The sequence below is a fragment of the Pogona vitticeps genome, chromosome 1 (genome assembly GCF_051106095.1).
Source record: "Pogona vitticeps strain Pit_001003342236 chromosome 1, PviZW2.1, whole genome shotgun sequence".
Classification (NCBI taxonomy): Eukaryota; Metazoa; Chordata; class Lepidosauria; order Squamata; family Agamidae; genus Pogona; species Pogona vitticeps.
The window spans coordinates 136,349,344-136,367,277 of NC_135783.1; the positions used below are offsets into that span (position 1 = coordinate 136,349,344).

The 17,934-nt window shown below is 43.2% G+C and overlaps 1 protein-coding gene and 1 long non-coding RNA gene across 5 annotated transcripts in view; one reads left to right on the forward strand and one right to left on the reverse strand.

The window, feature by feature from the left end:
* The window catches only part of LPIN1 (lipin 1), a 97,640-nt gene that overhangs the window by 32,985 nt on the left and 46,721 nt on the right, over nt 1–17,934 (forward strand). Inside the window, exon 1 of one of the 4 annotated variants that reach the window (XM_078388202.1) lies at nt 15,485–15,622. The exons of 1 other annotated variant lie outside the window; for it this stretch is intronic. The gene's annotated coding sequence lies outside the window, so the exon portion shown is untranslated. Of the gene's footprint in view, nt 1–15,484; nt 15,623–16,755; nt 16,944–17,934 lie in introns of those variants that run through there. 2 more of the 4 variants (XM_073001638.2, XM_078388180.1) reach the window with 2 other exon arrangements.
* On the reverse strand, nt 3,126–10,013 carry LOC144587468 (uncharacterized). Its single transcript, XR_013542623.1, has 2 exons — nt 9,905–10,013; nt 3,126–3,535 (listed from the first exon to the last, which is right to left on the reverse strand). It is a non-coding gene; the product is annotated as an uncharacterized LOC144587468 (long non-coding RNA).

Here is a 17,934-nt window from a genome sequence, read left to right on the forward strand (position 1 = left end):
TAACTCTTTGTTGCTGGGTGTAATGCTTGACACAATATCTATACAAGGTTAATTTTATGTTATGTCGGCACGAACAGAATACTGGCCCTTGTGTTTTGCGTTGTATACACTGCTTTGCATTTCAACTGATTTTTTAAAAATTCTGTTATGAACCTCTTAAAAGTTGCATTTGTGGGAGAAAGGTTGACCATACATTGAACAGATACATAAACAGCTTTACAAGTTTGTTGTGAGAATAAAATGAAGTAGGGAGAACTATAAAGTTCACTGAGTGACCCTGGATCAATCACCATGTTTCAATCTAACAATTAAAATTCATATACAGTAAGCAGCCTTGAGCTACCTAAAGGAAATAAGATATAAAAAGGTTGAACAAAAGTAAAAAAGGAATAAATAAATGTCTTGCTAATGTGTTTGTTATTATGGATATATTCTTTTCAGTAGAGGCTTTTCTGTCCTTTTTCAAGCAACTTCAATTTTGTTAACATTCAAATGGCCATAGGTAAACAATTGCAACATCCAATCACATGCCTCATACAAAAGTGCTTGTTCATAGAAGTTATTGATCTAGTCTAACAGCTGCTCTCAAATCAGCCTTTGACTTCACTAAAGTATGTGTCATATTGATAGTACTAAAAATACACTCATGTCTTCATTTCCTCCCACTTTACACAATTTTTTCAGTGTTGAGTAGTCTATTAAGGATTTGTCATAGACAGTGTTTTGTCTTTCATCGGGATTGCCTAAAGGCATTATCTATACCATAGAACTATCCTGATCTACCCATCACTCCAATCTGTTGTAAACAAACCTATGAGAGTTATTCTTGAAAGACAAGTAAATACATAAACAATCCTTTTACCCCAGGGAACCACCTGGCAACAAGGATTTGGACTCAATGGCCTTATAGGTCCCTTCCAACTCCATTATTCTATGATTCTAGCTGAGTAGAGGATTAAGAAGCTCTAAGAGAGTTCTCAGTAGCCTAATCAAACCACAACTCCCAGGATTCTTTGGCAAAAGCTGCGCTTGCTAGGCAGCAATCCTACACTCACTTATCTAGGAGTAAGCCGCGCTGAATGTAATCGGACGTATTTTGAAGTAGACATGTAAAGGATAGCATTGTGAAACTGACACAAAAAACTTTGATAAATTGTAGTTTAGCTATGTAGGGAGGCAATTCGAGGAAATGCCTTTCCAGCTTTCCTGGCTGATAAAATATTCTGATATATTGGTGTGGTGATATTGCCATAGACAACAGCCCAAAAGAAAATTGAGGTGATGGTTTGGAGCACTTTGGGGTTTTCCTGTAGCAAGTACCACTGACTGATACACAATGCTGGAAGGGCAGAGAGCAGTGAAATATTTACTTCTTGTTGCATGGCTAGGGTGACCAAAAGCACCCCTTCATGGGCCATCCATGGCATGTTTACCAAGCCTGATCTGGTAGAACTTCACAAGTAGCTCTTGAACCTATGTTTTAGTTAGCCACATAGGCAGAAAGCAGGATTCTAAGGTACATCTGGGGCAGATGACTATAAGTAATGTCTGAAAATGTTCAAATATAAAAATACTGCAGGAACCATTGTACAGTACATAAAAATACCTGGTTTGATCTAGACTACAACAATGTCACATCTATAACATTTACATCTCAAGATCATAAATATGCTGCCTCATTAAGGAACATTTCAGAAACATATTCTCACCACTTCAAAGTCCAGTTAATCCCCTTCAGTTTTGTGCAGAGAGTCAGGATGCCTTCTTACGTGGCAGAGGCCTGACCGTCTGCATGTTTACACAGTGATGAAGTCCCTTTGTATTCAGTAGAAAACACATTGAAGGAAGCACATAAAGGACCACAAACTAAGTAAGGAACAAAGAACACTTTAGCTCCTGTGATGTATAAAATAATCAACCCCTAAACTATTTATTTTTTTTTATTTTTTTTAGGACTGCTACATAATAAACAGCATAATGGGCAGAGGTCACACATTCGCTTCCTCCCTTACTTCCAAATTGCTAGAGATGCCCAATACTTCTTTGCTTCTAAAGCCCCTCCCCATTTAAAAAAGTGTTCTATAGTGCTTGAAAGCAGCCATTCTCAACAGGGGGCCGTATGGCCTGGGGGGGGGGCTGGGGCACATTTGAAAGGGGCCACAGACTGGAAACAATTCTTCACACACCACCTTATAAGGTTTGATTTGTGATTTATACAATGCTGATTTATACAAGGCCTGTATTTCTTTTATATTTTGTTTATGGCCATGGGGAAAAAAGTACAGTAGTAGTAGTAGTAGTAGTAGTAGTAGTAGTAGTAGTAGTAGTAGTAGTAGTAGTAGTAGTAGTAGTAGTAGTAGTAGTAGTAGTAGTAGTAGTAGTTGAGAATGGCTGCTTTAAAGCATTTATTTTTGTTTTCATAATGGTCATTTTTGAAGTCTGGGAACAAACATTACATGAAAATCCAAGAAAATAATAGCCCACAGTGACAGTACATTCATCCAGTCTAGGATTAGGATTAGTTGATACTGGAATTATTGCAAAAATACGAGGACAGAAGAGGCTGTCTCACCTCAAACACAGTATCAGGGTTTAGATTGCTCAGGTAACTATGGAAATAATGAAGACAGTGATGTCTGGTTAGAGTGTTCTCTGTTTGGCTCCATAATAACAAGAGCTGTCACTCCTCTGCTTGAGAGATAATGCAGCAAAGTGTTGGCTACAATCCTATGTTCCTGAAAGTTAGTCTCAGTGAATAAGGTAAAGGTAGAGGTTCCCCTTGACATTTAGTCCAGTCGTGTCCGACTCTAGGGCATGGTGCTCATCCCCGTTTCCAAGCTGTAGAGCCAGCGTTTGTCCGTAGACAGTTTCTGTGGTCACGTGGCCAGTGTGACTAGACACGGAATGCCGTTACCTTCCCACGTTGGTGGTCCCTATTTATCTACTCGTATTTGCATGCTTTCAAACTGCTAGGTTGGCAGGAGCTGGGACAAGCGATGGGAGCTCACTCTGTCGCGTGGATTCGATCTTACAACTGCTTGTCTTCTGACCTTGCAGCACCGAGGCTTCTACGGTTTAACCCGCAGAGCCACCACGTCCCTCAGCGAATAAAGTGAAACAATTAATTTTAAAAAAATATATATTTATATTTTTATTATAATATACAAACTTAAAAACATTAAGAATCTAACATATACTTAATGAGACAAAAAGACAAAAAGAAAAACTACCGGCTAAACATCCTTCCTTCCCCCACGGATCAGAGATTTCACCGTCCTCTGGATCTTGAATGTCTTCAAGAGGATTCCGGTGAGCACTGAGTTCACTATATACTAAGTTTCGCCCTAAGCTCCTGTCTTTTTCTGGGCCCAATTATGTATCAGCTTCCAACTTTGCTTTATTAAGTCTCTTGGTTGATCCTGTAGTGCCTCTGATAGCATGTCCAGTTCTGCAATGTCCAGTAGCTTCTTTAATAGCTCATCCATCGTTGGTGTCTCTTCATTCTTCCATTTTTGGGCCCAGAGTAACCTAGCTGCTGTGAATACATACAGTAGACTATATTATTTTCTTGTCTATAATTTCTGGCATTATATTCAATAATAGCATTTTAGGTTTAAAATTAAATTTTTGTTGAACAATTTATTTTGCCATTTTATTTATTCAATTTATTTATTTATTTATTTATTTATTTATTTATTCAATTTATATGCCGCCCACACTACCCAGAGGTCTCAAGCCTGTATCCATTTTTTTTTTTTTTTTTTGCTTTTTCACATGACCACCACATATGATAGTAAGTCCCTGGATTTTTTTTTTTTACACTTCCAACAAACATTGCTGTTACCTTCTAACATTTTTGCCAATCTTACCAGGGTAAAATACCATCTATGAAACATTTTAAGGAGATTTTCTCTAAGATTCACTGGCTTAATCATTTTATGATTCTCTTTCCACATCTTTGTCCATTCATCAATATCAATAATGTACCCAAAATTTTGTGCCCATTTTACGATAGTCTCTTTCACTCTCTCATCCTCCAAGTCATACTCCAGTAAGTGTGTATACATTTTTTTATTATTTTCTCATTAGTGTATATCCATAATTCATCCACCTGGACTTTTCCCTCAAAAAAAGCCCGTAATTTTATCCTTTTTATATCTCAATTTAAATTTAAGCATTGACCACCAATCTGTAGCTAGACCCAGTTTCTCTAGATCTTGTTTGTCTTTTATATTCTGCACAGTAGCAGGCAACACTGTGAGGGCCAAATGAAACAGCCCAGTGGGCCTTGAGTTTGACATATGTGTTCTGATTCTACAGGATACCCTCTTGGGCTCACTACCATTCACACTTCTCAAAAAAACAGCCTTGACAGTCACTTTGTGTTTGGATGAGAAGTGGTTAACTGAGGAAAAAAGGAGTCAGCTTCTGCAATGTTCCCTTGCTTGGTGTTACTTTGTGAATGGCAGCTTTCTTGGTGGCTGCACGTAGGCAATGGGAACTCCTTTTTGGTTAGGCTCCCTGTTGCCCTTCCGCCAACTTGCAAACATATTTTTATTCAGATTGGCTTTTGCCAGTGGAATAGCTACTGAGAAAGGGCCTTTCAGTTGGCCATGGGCATACTTATTTTTGCTTATGTGGTTTTAGGTTCAGTTGTGTTTCAATATCACAACTGTTTAATTGTGTTCTATTATCATAAAAGGTAAAGGTAAAGGTTCCCCTTGACAATTTTTGTCCAGTCGTGTTCGACTCCAGGGGGCGGTGCTCATCCCCGTTTCCAAGCCATAGAGCCAGCGTTTTGTCCGAAGACAATCTTCTGTGGTCACATGGCCAGTGCGACTTAGACACGGAACGCTGTTAGCTTCCCACCAAAGTGGTTCCTATTGATCTACTCGCATTTCCATGCTTTCGAACCGCTAGGTTGGCGGGAGCTGGGACAAGCGATGGGAGCTCACTCCGTCGCGTGGATTCGATCTTACGACTGCTTGGTCTTCTGACCCTGCAGCACAGGCTTCTGCGGTTTAGCCCACAGCGCCACCACGTCCCTTTCTATTATCATAGAATCACAGAATAATGGAATTGGAAGGGACCTATAAGGCTTAATGCAGGAATCCAAATCAAAGTATATCTGACAGTGGTTGCCTAATTTTCTCTTAAATGTCTCCAGTTTTGGAGTGTTCACTTCCTGAGGTAATTTGTTTTGTTGTTGTACTGTTCTAACAGTTTGGAAGTTTTTCCTGATATTCAGCTGAAATCTAGCTTCCTGTAACTTGAGCCCATTATCATGTCCTCCACTCTGCGATGATCAAGAGCCCCTCCCGCTTCTGACTATCTTTCAAGTGTTTGAAAAGTGCTATCTCCCCTCAGTCTTCTTTTCTCAAGGTTAGACATGCCCAGTTCTTTCAGTCTTTCCTCACAGGGCTTGGTTTCCAGTTCACTGATCATCCTTATCATCCTCCTCTGAACTTGTTCCAGTTTCATGGCATCTTTCTTAAAGAATGGTGTCCACAACCAGACACAATACTCAAGATGAAACCTAACCAGTGCTGAATAGAGGGAAACTAGGACTTCAGAGGATTTGGAGACTATACTTCTGTATAGCATCTGCCTTTTTTGCATTGTTGGCAAATATATTCTTATACTTAATATTTCTGTACTTTTATTTATACAGTACTTTTCAAAATGGCTCTGGTTCCAAACTGACTCAAGTCCCACTTCTGGGGAAAAGGCAGAATATAAAGCATACTGAATCTAATAAAACAGTCACTTAATAGATATTAAATGCTTGAAGGCATTTGCTAAAGATGGTAGCAATTCTTGTTGCCTAACCAACCAGTTTTAGGGCACCATTAAGTATTCAGTGCAGACTTTCCAAAAGAAAAGTAGACCACACAGCACTGCTGAGGAATTGTCTCATTTCTTGAAAAGAGTATAATGGAACACAATACCTTCTTACATATTCTGCTTCCAATGGGCAACTGGTTAGCCTCGGTGTGAACAGAATGCTAGATTAGGCAGGGCTTCATTCTGTCACAGTATGGCTTCTTACGTTCTTATGCTCCTCCAGCAAATATTTAACTTGCCAGCTCCCGAGATACGAAACATATCTGTCTTGTCATTTCTTTCTCATTTCATCTCATCTTGTCATTTCCTCTTGCAAATGTGATCACAAATATGTCTGGAAATGTCATAGCTTTCCCGGGGATGATGCCATAATGAAACCTTTTAGCAATAGGACCTAGGGGCAGTCAAGAGGGATGGAGGCCAGCTTTGTGGGGAAAATGACTGGAGAAGAAGGACAAAATTAAGATTTTGAAAAGGGAGTGTTACCACCAAAAATGAAGAAAGTTGCAGTAGATTGACTCAAATGGAGAATCCTTAAGGATTCTATACACTTAAAATTCATTAGGCTCTAGAATTCAAGATAGGCCCAATCGGCTTGTGTCGCTCTCCAATAGCTATCAGACATAGGACAATCTGGTGAGCTTAAACAGAGATGGAATATCTAAGGAATCAGGTGAGCATGTCATTTGAAATCCCATATAATGAAACCGTTACATGTCCTTCCTTGATTTGTAATCATTTGAAACTAACATGCAATGGAAATACAGGCCACTCTGAAAGAGCAAAGATCGAAAAGACTGTTTACTAAATCTCTTAGATCTATAAGATTGTGTTTACTGCATATCAGGACAAGTTGTGGTGCGGTTTGAGGAATACTAATTGTGATTTTATGATATGCACAACCATCTCTGCTAAAAAAAAATTTGGCTTATTAGTCAGCTCCAAATCATAATCCGAGCCCATTGTTTCTCACTGGCTTTTGAACAAAAACTTTCATTCCAAGTTGCTGGCTTTTCAACAAAGGCTTCTGAGCTCTGTCTTAAAAATATTGTAAATCATCTTGGGTCCCTTCCCTTTCTTGGGAGAATGGTAAGGTAGAAAGAAAATGAAAAAAAAAAGAAAAAAGCTTAAACTATGGCTTGTAATCATGCCCAGACTTGCAATCATGGTTTTCCTCAGCTGCTTTCTTCAAACAACAAATGATGAATGAGGCAGAAGAGAAACAACCCAGAAATAGGGAGGGTGAGTTGCAGGTTGTTTGACAAAGCGTGGCTTCTGCATACAGGTGTACCTGTGCATTTGCATCCAACTTTGAAATAGTTGCCTGTGAATTTAGATGTGGCCAAAGCAAAACAACCTTTGCTTTAGCATGCGCATATATTGTATATACTGATTTTTCCTCCTAATTATGTTCTCCTTCATCGATAAGCTGGCACTAGATGTCTTTGATTCCTATCCATTCCCTCCAACTGCTGATGTCCTCCAACAAGCAGACAGACCAGTTCAAGAAACTGCATTGGCTTTCTGGCTGATCTAGCAGCAAAGGTTAAGGTTAAGGTTCCCCTTGACAATTTGTCCAGTCGTGTCCAACTCTAGGGGGCAGTGCTCATCTCCGTTTCCAACCCATAGAGCTAGCGTTTGTCCAAAGGCAATCTCTGGAACGCTGTTGCCTTCCCACCGTGGTGGTACTTATTTATCTACTCGCATTTTGCATGCTTTCGAACCGCTAGGATGGTGGGAGCTGGGACAAGCGACAGAGGCTCACTCCACCATGTGGATTTGATCTTACGACTGCAGATCTTCTGACTTTGCAGCACAGAGGCTTCTGTGGTTTAACCCGCAGCGCCACCACATAAGAACAGTTTTTGCACCCCTTTTTTTGCTAGCAGCAAAAACAGGGTGCAAAAAGTGTTGCTGAACCTTTAGAACTGATTTGATCATTGTCTTTACACCCTTTGGGAGTCTTACTGCAATGGATTTGGGATGTAGTTGCTTTTTGTTTGTTTGTTTTGGAGGTGGGGGGGATATTCCTGATGCACTAATCTTAAACTATCTACTGAGAAGTAAATCCCACTGAAGGGGGAGAAATTTAATAGCAAATTCTAACATCTGGCAATAGATTTGTCCGAGAGCCTATACACCATCCTGATACACTGAGTAACCCTGAAAAGTATGGCGCATGTGGGGTTGTATTTAGCTTTCAGCCCCTTTGACTGTCATGTATTTAGAGAGATGTCTAAAGCGGATGCATTCAAGTGCCTGTTTCTAAGTTCAGTGAAACAGGTGTCCCATTTGGACATTATGCTGAATATGCATCCGCTTATGCATACACTCACTAAAGATAGATTTTTAAAAAATTCCTGGAAATGGCTGTAACTCACAGAGGTAGAGCAACATGCCTTAGAAGCAGAGGTCTAGGGCAGTGGTTCCCAACCTTGGCTAACCCAGATGTTCTTGGCCTGCAGTTCCCAATAGTTGTTGTGGGTTTTTCGAGCTCTTTGGTGTGTTCTGAAGGTTGTTCTTCCTAACGTTTCGCCAGTCTCTGTGGCCGGCATCTTCAGAGGACAGCACTCTGTGCTCTTGATGAAGAGGATTTTAGATGTCCTCTGAACCTGTCCCCTGAAGATGCTAACCACAGAGACTGGCGAAACATTAGGAAGAACAACCTTCAGAACACGGCCAAAGAGTCCGAAAAACCCACAACAACCATTAGATCCCGGCCATGAAAGCGTTCGCGAGTTCCCAATAGTCTTCACCAGCTGGACTGCACTGACTGGGGTGTCCGGGAGTTGCAGTCCCAACGCCGGCGCTACCCACATTGGGAGCCCTTTGTCCAAGAGCACCTCTTGACATTTTCTGTTAACCTGAAGTGGAGAACGAGTGACCCTCTAGACTGGTGAAACCTCTGTCCCCAGCAGGCTCAGCCAGTATGGCCAGTTACAAGAGACAATGGAACTTTAATTTCCAGACAGCTCATTAACGTCTGGAAAGCTATGCAATCCTCACCCTGAAAGGGTATTGTAACAAAAAGTTGCCAGCAGTTAGAATAGACAGTCCTGGGTTAACCAGACCAATGGACTGAAGTACATGTCCTATGAGAACCATGTCACGCTGAATCATTAGTCAAAGGCTCTCAGTATTAAAACAAGGACTGCTTGTTTCTGTATACAGATAAAGAAAACTCTTTAGTCTGGAAAAGGTTTTGCCAAGTGAAGCTGAACCTATTGCCAGAAAGGTTTGGCGAGGAGGGTTTGAATACAAACTGTTACCTTCTCTCTATAAATGAGTACAATGGTCTACAAATTATTAACAGAAGAATGATAAGGGAAAAAAGCCACAACAGATTCATGAAGCAAGAGAATGTAACTTTGAGTTTTGAAAAAAGGGTGGCAAGAGCCTTTTTTTTAAATGAGGCCATAAAGCATGTCATCTGCATACCATCTGAGCATTTTATTTTCTGTAGCAATCACATTTCTCCACCCAGACTGAGTAATGCCTTTCCTGGATTTCAGACCTCCTTGTTGGTAGTTATCCTTGATCCTCAGAACAACTTACAGGCTAATTTCTTGGTTCCACTTGCACCAAGTAACATGCCAGGGTGTCTCAAACCTTCAGAAAGTTTATTTTTTGGAATAAAACTCCCAGACTCCCCCAGGCAAGATGGTCATTGGCCATGCAGGCTATGTGACTTCAGGGACTTTATTCAAATAAGTGATTTTCCCATACTCTACTGCCTCTCCACTTCAGAGAAACATATCAAAGACCCAAATTCTTTTGCTTTAAAAGTCTCTCTCTCTCTCTCTCTGTGTGTGTGTAGATACTACCTCTATAATATATGGCTAGGATAAAATAGGGAAAAATGACACATGCTCTCAAAAGAAATTGCTCTTCATTTAATGTGCCACAGAAACTTGCTGTTCATCATTGCCCTTTTCCCAAATCCAAATATCTTAAACGGCAATCCTAGCAGTTTTCTGCAAATAAGAGGCTGTTTCCAAAGTTACCCAGTTACATTTTGATTACTTATAAATGCTCATCAAAGCAACATTTAGTAGCTTACCTATTCCATGGAAGCTAAACTTGTAACTGTTTGATTCTTTCACTGAAAATGGCTGTGTAGGAACTACGGTGCTTAAGAAGTAGGTCAGCATTCAGCCGGCAATCCTTCTATTGAAATCAATAGCAAGATACGTATTGGCTTTAATGGAAGAAGGTTGCATTTAATTCCTGTCTCTATGGGCCCGCCCAGACTGGCATATACAGTAGATCAGTATACAGATCACTCTTGATATAGTTTGGTTTCAGCCAAATGGCGGAGCACACACGTGTTCCTACTTAGATTGATCCATCCTTCCTCTTTAAGAGCTACCATGTACATTTTGTCCCACCCCATCCCCATAGCCCGCCCTCCATCCCCTTCCCTCTGCTCTCATTGCCTTCCAAACGTGGGCTACTGCCTCTTCCCCTTCCCTCTCTGCTGCTGATGCCATCCTGAGCGACAGCCTGCTTTCTCTGGGCATGCTGCTGCCTAATTCTTTTTTCACAAATGCAAGAGAGGGTGATGCTTTATATTGGACCACTAAAACATTTAAATGTTTTTGGACTCTTGTCTACAATTATTCCACACCAGTCATGATGGAGTTGTGCTTTTAGAGCCTGAGGAAGTGGATTTCATCCACAAAAGCTTGTCATTTGTTTATTTAACAATAATCCAATAAAAGGAATCACCCTCTCTTGCATTTAATCTCGGGGAGTGCATGGCCTATTCCTTGTTAATTCTTTGTTCAGTTAGAAGTGCCAGAAAGTATGTGAATCAGGGGCCTTAAAGATTTGCCTGCTAAAGACTGAATATTGTGTTTCCAGCTCTCACATGGATATCAGCAATTCTTGCCGGTCTCTTTCCCTTCCTTTCATGTGGAACCCTTCACACACACACATACACACATTCCTATGATCTTGGTTACAGGTTTCTTCCCTCCCCCTTTCCCCCCTCCCTCTCTGGCTCTTTCTTTCCAACATCTGTCCCTCAGTGGGGGTGGCAACAGCCAGGAGCATCTCTTCCTGCCCTGACCCTCCCTTCTGAGGGAGACCACCCAGGGCTGGTCTTTTTCTTGTTTCCTTTGAACCTGGAGCCAGAGAAAAGCCATCACTCAAGCAAGGGGAAAGGAAGATACAGCAGGGCCTGCCAAGAGAAGGGAGGGAACTGTTCTGCCATCACTTGATTGGCCGACACACTCTTTTCTTGAAACACACTATGTAACAAAATTGGGCTGTAAAGTTCTTGTAATGAATGCTTGAACATCACAAACAGCAGCTCCTCTTTTGTCCTACTTCCGCTCCCTCCTTTTCTGTAAGAATGTTAAAAACTTTCCACGTCTCCTCTATTTTTTTACCCCAGCATCTGAAAGATTGATTGTGTATGCAATGCAGTTTGTACTTCTGTCACTAATATCTCTGCTGGCAGAGCTTGGAAAACTTACTTTTTGAGACTAAGATTGTCAGATACAAGGATTCAGGGGATACGAGTGGATGCAGTCCCAACTCCTCAAAAGTAACTTTTCCCAGTTCTGTCCACAGGACAAGCTACTGAGGAGTAGCTTGGTGTGTCTACAGCAGACAAGCACCTTGCAACAGGAAGGATAAAATCTTGTTCCCATTTCCTTGGTAGAAGAGACCAACAGAACTATGACAACAGTCAGTGCAAAGAGAGAACAAAAACAAACAGAAAAGAGAGGAAAAACAAGAGATCTCTTTCAGAAGAACCAAGAAATCAAAAGGAAATTTAAACCTAGATTAGGTATGCTGAAACACTAACAGGGAAGCACACAATCTGACAAGGAGAAAATAAAGAGAAAGTGGCAATAGTATACTGAAGACCTATACAGAAGGGATGAAAGGTTGGCAGCCTCCCTTGAAGAGGAATCCTATGATGAAGAACTTGCATTTCTACCTAGAAAGGGAAGCGAAAGCTGCTCTGAACGCACTGGGAAAAATTAAATCACCAGAGGTAGATGCGATACTGATATAACTATTTCAAACCACAGAGACGGAATCTGTCAAAATCCTAAGAAGAATGTGCCAATAAATATAGAAAACAAAACAATGGTTCACAGATTAGCAACATTTAATGTACATTCCAATCCCAAGGGAAGGACATGCCGAGGAATGCAATAACTATTGGACCATTGCTCGAATTTTCCATGTAAGCAAAGTAATGCTCAAGGGGTTGCTATATTCTCTCAGATGGGCTGAAAGACTGTTTAATTCAAAAGGAAACTGAACGATCTGATGTACGGTATAAATGGCAGCAGTTACCAGACAGTGTTTGGAGTAACAGAATAAAACTAAAATTAAATGATAAGATAAAAGCAGGAGGGTAATCAGACGGTGAAAAAGCAAAAAGTTGATTTGTATTTATAATATGAATTAATCGGATGATGGCATATTTTGTGTTCTCCTATCCCCCAAACCCTTTTTCCCTATTCCCCCTTACTTTTTGTACTCCCCATCCCTGTTCTTAAATAAATATTTAAAAATGAAAAACAAGGAAACCCCTCCCCCCCATTCGCTGCCGGGAGCGCCCACCACCACCACTTTTGGTGGAAAGCAACCCCCTCCCTTGAAAACAAACAGGCCCCGTGGCAGGGAAGCCGCGCGGCTCTGTCCGAGCTCCGCCTCCAAGGAGGGCGGCGCTTCGCCCGCGGACAAGGGCGTCGAGCCGACACGTGCCGGAGAAACTCCTGCAAAGAGCGTTCCAGCGCCCCGCCCGAGGCTCGCGATGACGCGAGAGCGACCCGCCTCCTTCCTGTCCGCTGGTTCGGCTGAGGCCAAGCTGGGCCCTGATTGGCCGGAGGGATCACCTTAGGTCTCCTCCTCCGAGCGCTGAGTCACAAGGAAAAAGCCGAGCCGGGGGGGGGGGGGGGGACACCCAGACGGCGAAGGGAAGGGCCCTGCGAGGGGGGGACGCTGACGGCCGAAGTGCTTTTCTGTCGCGGCCTCGCCTGCAGCTTGCCTCAGGGATGGCGGAGATGGGCGCGACGTTGCTCAGTCAGAACCGAAGGGCGCTAACAGGAGCCCCTCGTGCACCTGCGTATGCCCACGTTAGGTTACTGCCTCTTATGTTTGAGCATGTACAGAGTGCCTTTCGCCTCAAGGAAAGGGCGAGCTTTCCTTCCAACGGAGAGTCACCTTGATCAGGCAGTAGATGAGCCAGACTGTGTAAAAGAAGGGAAGGTTTCCTTACCTTGAACGGATTTATAGACCTTTTCCTTGGAAGTTGCAGCCCGTCTTGCAGGTGTTAGAAAGGCAATGCCTTTCTGACACTGTCGGAGAACTTCATTTAGTTTTCCAGGTGCTCCAAAGAAGCCATTTACTGAGCATTTTAAATTCTGCTGCAAGAAACAATTTGCTGTGTTTTGGTCGTGGCAGGAATTTTGGCTCAGAAGTTTACCTTTCCACATCAATGTAGTGAAATTACGAAATAAGGAATACTTGCTTTATTTTTATTTAAATATTCTACAATTAGCAGCTTTGCAATTAAAATCTGCTTGGCGGAAGTGCCAGTACAGTTTACAGATCAAAGTTGTTTGCACAGATTATTTATTAATTAAATTTATTTCCTGCCTGTACCTAAAAACGGACTCAAGCTGACTAGCAACAGTAACAACTAATACAATTACAACATATTAAAGCACCAATAAAAGGTGTTAGTAAAACGAGACACCAGGCACACTCAACATTTATTGTGATTGCAATACATCCATTGCATTATGTGAGATCATTTTCCCTCTCTCTCTCTCTGTGAAGCAGAGTGACACACCTTGGATTTCAAGACATCTTCAATTGTTTTCATTGCCCTATTAACATAAACATCCTTCTTTGCTGGCTGGTCTCTGTCAGGTGGTCCTGGTTGAATAGCAGGACTCTGACTAGTACTGGCAGCTGGGTAGACAGACTTCTTCCATTTCCCACAACACCACTGAAGGCGTTGTGGATGTGACTAGAGCCACTAATTTGTCTCTTCTTAGTCTCCAAGGTCAGACCGTTCTTAGACAGGAGATAGGGAAGGCTTCCTCAGTAGACTCACCTGGGTGTGAGTTCCTTGTGTCGCTGATGATGAATGCCACAGAGGTTCATAGCCATTGTTTTAGGCTGCCGTTTTTCTGATTCTTACATATAGAAGTGCTTAGCTGAACAGTTGCTAGAGACATTCCCCAGTTGTGGCGTCTGATGATTCCTTCTTCATTTTAGAAGAAGAATTTTTAAAGGATTTTCTCCTCCTACAGACGCTGATATGGTAAAATAAAGAATTTACCTCATTCTGTCTAATGTGTAGAATGGCTCCAAGGCAAGGTTTCTGCAGTCCAAGCTGCCCCCACTGATGGTAGCACTAGAGACCATCTCTTCCTCCCCGTCATGTGAGGAAACCACAGCATTGTACCTTATGTTGCACAAAACTGCTGCATTCTAGCATCCCAAACCCCTCCATGAAACCCCTAGAATGTATGTCGTTAGAGTGGTAGTTTGTGAAAATCTCTCTCTTTCTTCTTACTAAACGAGCAGTCTGGTTTTTCTCATGCCGGCATTGCCAAGAAGGATGATGGAATAAAGAAGGACCCTGGTTGTCAGTGGCTGCCTCTTTTCCTTTGGTCATCAGAACAGTCTTGCAGGGTAGGCATCTGAATGCCCAAGGAGGTCCTTCTTTCCCTTGAAGCTCCGATCTGTGTAGGACTGGAGCCGCTTTTGTGGCTGCAAGTAGATCGCTTGTGGATGAACTGAGTAAAATATTTTTAATGGCATTTTCTTTGTTAAGTAAATATATTAACCCGGCCATATTTTGAAGCCGGTGTTGTCAGAATAATGCAGTGGTTTAAACAGCGAAGTCACGGATCCTGGACAAGATCTCTAGCATAGACTTCATGAACATATGGTCCTATTTAAAATCTTGCAGCCGGATGTGGGTGTTTACTTATTTAAGCCAGTTGGCACCATCTTGTCTGAGATGGGCAGGGTTTGGCTGTGTGGGCTCTTGTTTGATATTAAGGTCACATCTCATTCTTTCTTTGGGACCGTGTTACTCCATGGTGGAGCATAGACTGAGCTTGAAACACATCCCAATTCAAATCCCCGGCCTCTCTACCTAAACAGGATCAGGTATCAGAGGGAGGGGAAAGAGTTTAGCTAGAGACCCTGGAGAGCTCCAGCTAATCAGGGGAGACTGCAATGGGGCTGGGTGCATAGATAAGCCAACCTGTGTGGAGCAGACACCTTTGTTAGCTGACAGTGTGGACGCTGGTAGAAAGGAATCTTTCGTGCTAGTGGGTTGCAGGGTTGGTGTCCTGTTGTTGAACCTTGTTCAAGCTGGTGTTTTCCTTGGTCATGGGACTGGATGTAACATTTATGAACAAATACCTGTGTTTCATTCTGGTAGGTGTGACAAAACAACACGTGAGACCAGTGAGTTAATGTGACCTTTAAGGGTATTCTCGAGTCTCACATTTTTAGTGACAAAGCAGGAGTTCCTGAGGATTTGTGTATCATTATTAGTTATTTGTTAAACATAATGCATGCATATCCCACCCATGTGCCAGGAGCTTGATGCAATAAATTCCATTTGGTTTCTCCCTGTTTCACCCTTTGCCACAAACCTGGGAGAGGTCAGGCTGAGTAAGTGGCTGGCTCAGGCTCACCGAGTGAGTTTCATGGCTTCATGAAAGGTGGAAACTGGCTCTGCTGAGTCCCAGCCCAGCACCCCGTTGCAGCTGATCAGTGACCACAGGTAAGGCCCTGCCCTGCCTCAACCTCAGCCAGTGTCCTCTTGTCTGACTCTTTACCGGAGCTGGAGGGAGATGGGCCCTGCCTATGTATGTAGTTGGAAGGGAGGAAGAAGAAGAGGGGAGTGAGTGTTGGTAACAGGGTGTCACCTCAGGCTTCACCAGTCCTGTTGCTTTCACTCACCAACCACAGTGGCCACCGGCCACCATTGCTCGAGCTGCTACAGACTACAGTGGCTCTCTCTCTCTCTCTCATTTTGATGGCACAGAAATGATTTTGTGAGTTCGCGTGGCATCCCAGGCCCCGGGTGTCAAATCATTCCCAAGAGCGCCTCCGGCAGTTTCACTGCATAGACTAATCTATGGGGAAAGCAGCCGGATGTGACCTTCTGGAGGCTCCGTCCATGCATCCGTATCACTCTTTTTGCCCAGTTAAAATTTTTATAAACAATAAAATACAACAAGTTTATTAAAATTTTATTTATTTATTAGATTTTTACCCCGCCCCTCTAGACAATGTCTACTCAGGGCGGCTTACATAGATAAAAGCACATCAATATAACATATATAAAATCACAAAAAAATTACAATTATAACATCTCTACAGTAAAATTATTGACTGCTACAGTAAAAAGGTCTATAATAACTAATGATCAGTGTTGCTGGGAGGGTGTTTTCTGTTGCACACCTTTTTATGAGCAAAACTTTGCTTATTGGTTTACATTTGTACCTGATCTAATTTTTCACTTCATTTTTTTTTTTGCTATGCGAACTACCTGCTCTGTTTAGTGCAGCTCAAACAACAGGAGTTGTACTATTTTCGCTGTTTGCAGCCTTGATGAAGTTCCTCAATTAACCAGGCCTGCTTTCAGTGTGCGCGCACACACACACAGCGTGTCAGCCAAAGAGAGAGGGCGGCGGGGAAGCGGGGCGCGCGCGGAAAGAGGGACGCTTCTTTGACAGGGGCGCTCCTCTCTGTCTGGCGTTGCTGGGTCGTGTCCTGATTTCCCCTTGATTCCCCCCCCTCTCCCTCCTGCCTCCTGTCCATCTCTCGAAATCCCGCCTCCGGGGCGGGGCCCGGGCCGCTGGCTGATGTGGGACCCATTGGCATCCCTGACAGCTTCTTGTTTGCACACAGAAGGCCAGGGCGCCGCTCGCTCGGGCGGTCGGTCTCTGCCGCAGCCTTGCCCGCACCCAGCCTCTCCGTTCTCCCCGGGGGCGAGGAGGGCAGAAGGGGGAGAGCCAGCGGGGGCCCGTTGCCGCCTCCCTGGTGGAAAGCGGCGGACGTTTCTCTCTCTCTCGAAGAAGCAGCAGCAGCACAGGCAGGTACAAAAGGGGCGAAGGATAAACGTGGGCGGGGAAGGGAGAAGAAGGGAAGGAGAAATAATGGAAGGCTGGCAGGAAAACGCCCGAGGCGTCGGGTGCTGTTGCTGGGTGTTGCAAGCAAGATCGCATTGCATAAAGTGGGCAAACGAAGAGCCGTTAACCGTTGCTTACCTGCATTGGGAGCAAATGTACTTTTTCCATAGAAATCTACCACTCCGGAGGTCCCCCCGCCCCCATCTGCCCTGGACTGGGTGTCAGATTTGAATTTTAAATAACAGCCTGCCTATCCGCAGCGTGTGAATGAATAGTTTCCCTTTGTGATTTTTTTTAAAAAATTGTTCTGTGGCTTTGGCTAGGGGTCTGGGGCAGCAGAGGCTCTGGTGTTGGAAAAGTGGGCGAGGGAGAGAAGAGGGTGCCTTTTGAATGTGCCTGGTGGCCAGGGAGGGAGGTGGGCAAGCCCCAGGGAGATGTCGGGCCTAAAGGCCTCATGGGCAAGCAGAAAGGGCTGGGTGTTGGGGGGGGTGCTTTGGGTTTATTCCTGCTATTTTGGCTGAAGAAAAAGGCAGGTTGTCTTGCTTCTGTGAGTGGAGGGTGGAAAACAACCATTTCCAAATACTACTGTATAGATTAAGATGGGACAGGCATTGTTAACCCGGTGTTTGAATACTGCACTGGCCTTTCCCCCCCATGCCCTGTGGGCCTGTGTTGGTGTCTAGTCAGCTTCATTGCACAGCTGTCTCATGCGCATGGAGAAGTGGTCCACAGAGAGCTATCAGGCAGGCTTTACCTAGAGTTGATAACCCAAATGGCTTTTCTAAGTTTGAATTTCCTTGCTACACATTGAGGCCAATTAACCCTTTTTTTATACAGTACTGGGGATTTACAGCCCTATTTAGTTGGCCTGGTAGGTTTGTGAATCCATTTGTTTCTATTTTTTTTATTATTAAACTCTTGTTTTCTCTGTCATGGAAAATGATGTGATCAGAACTGT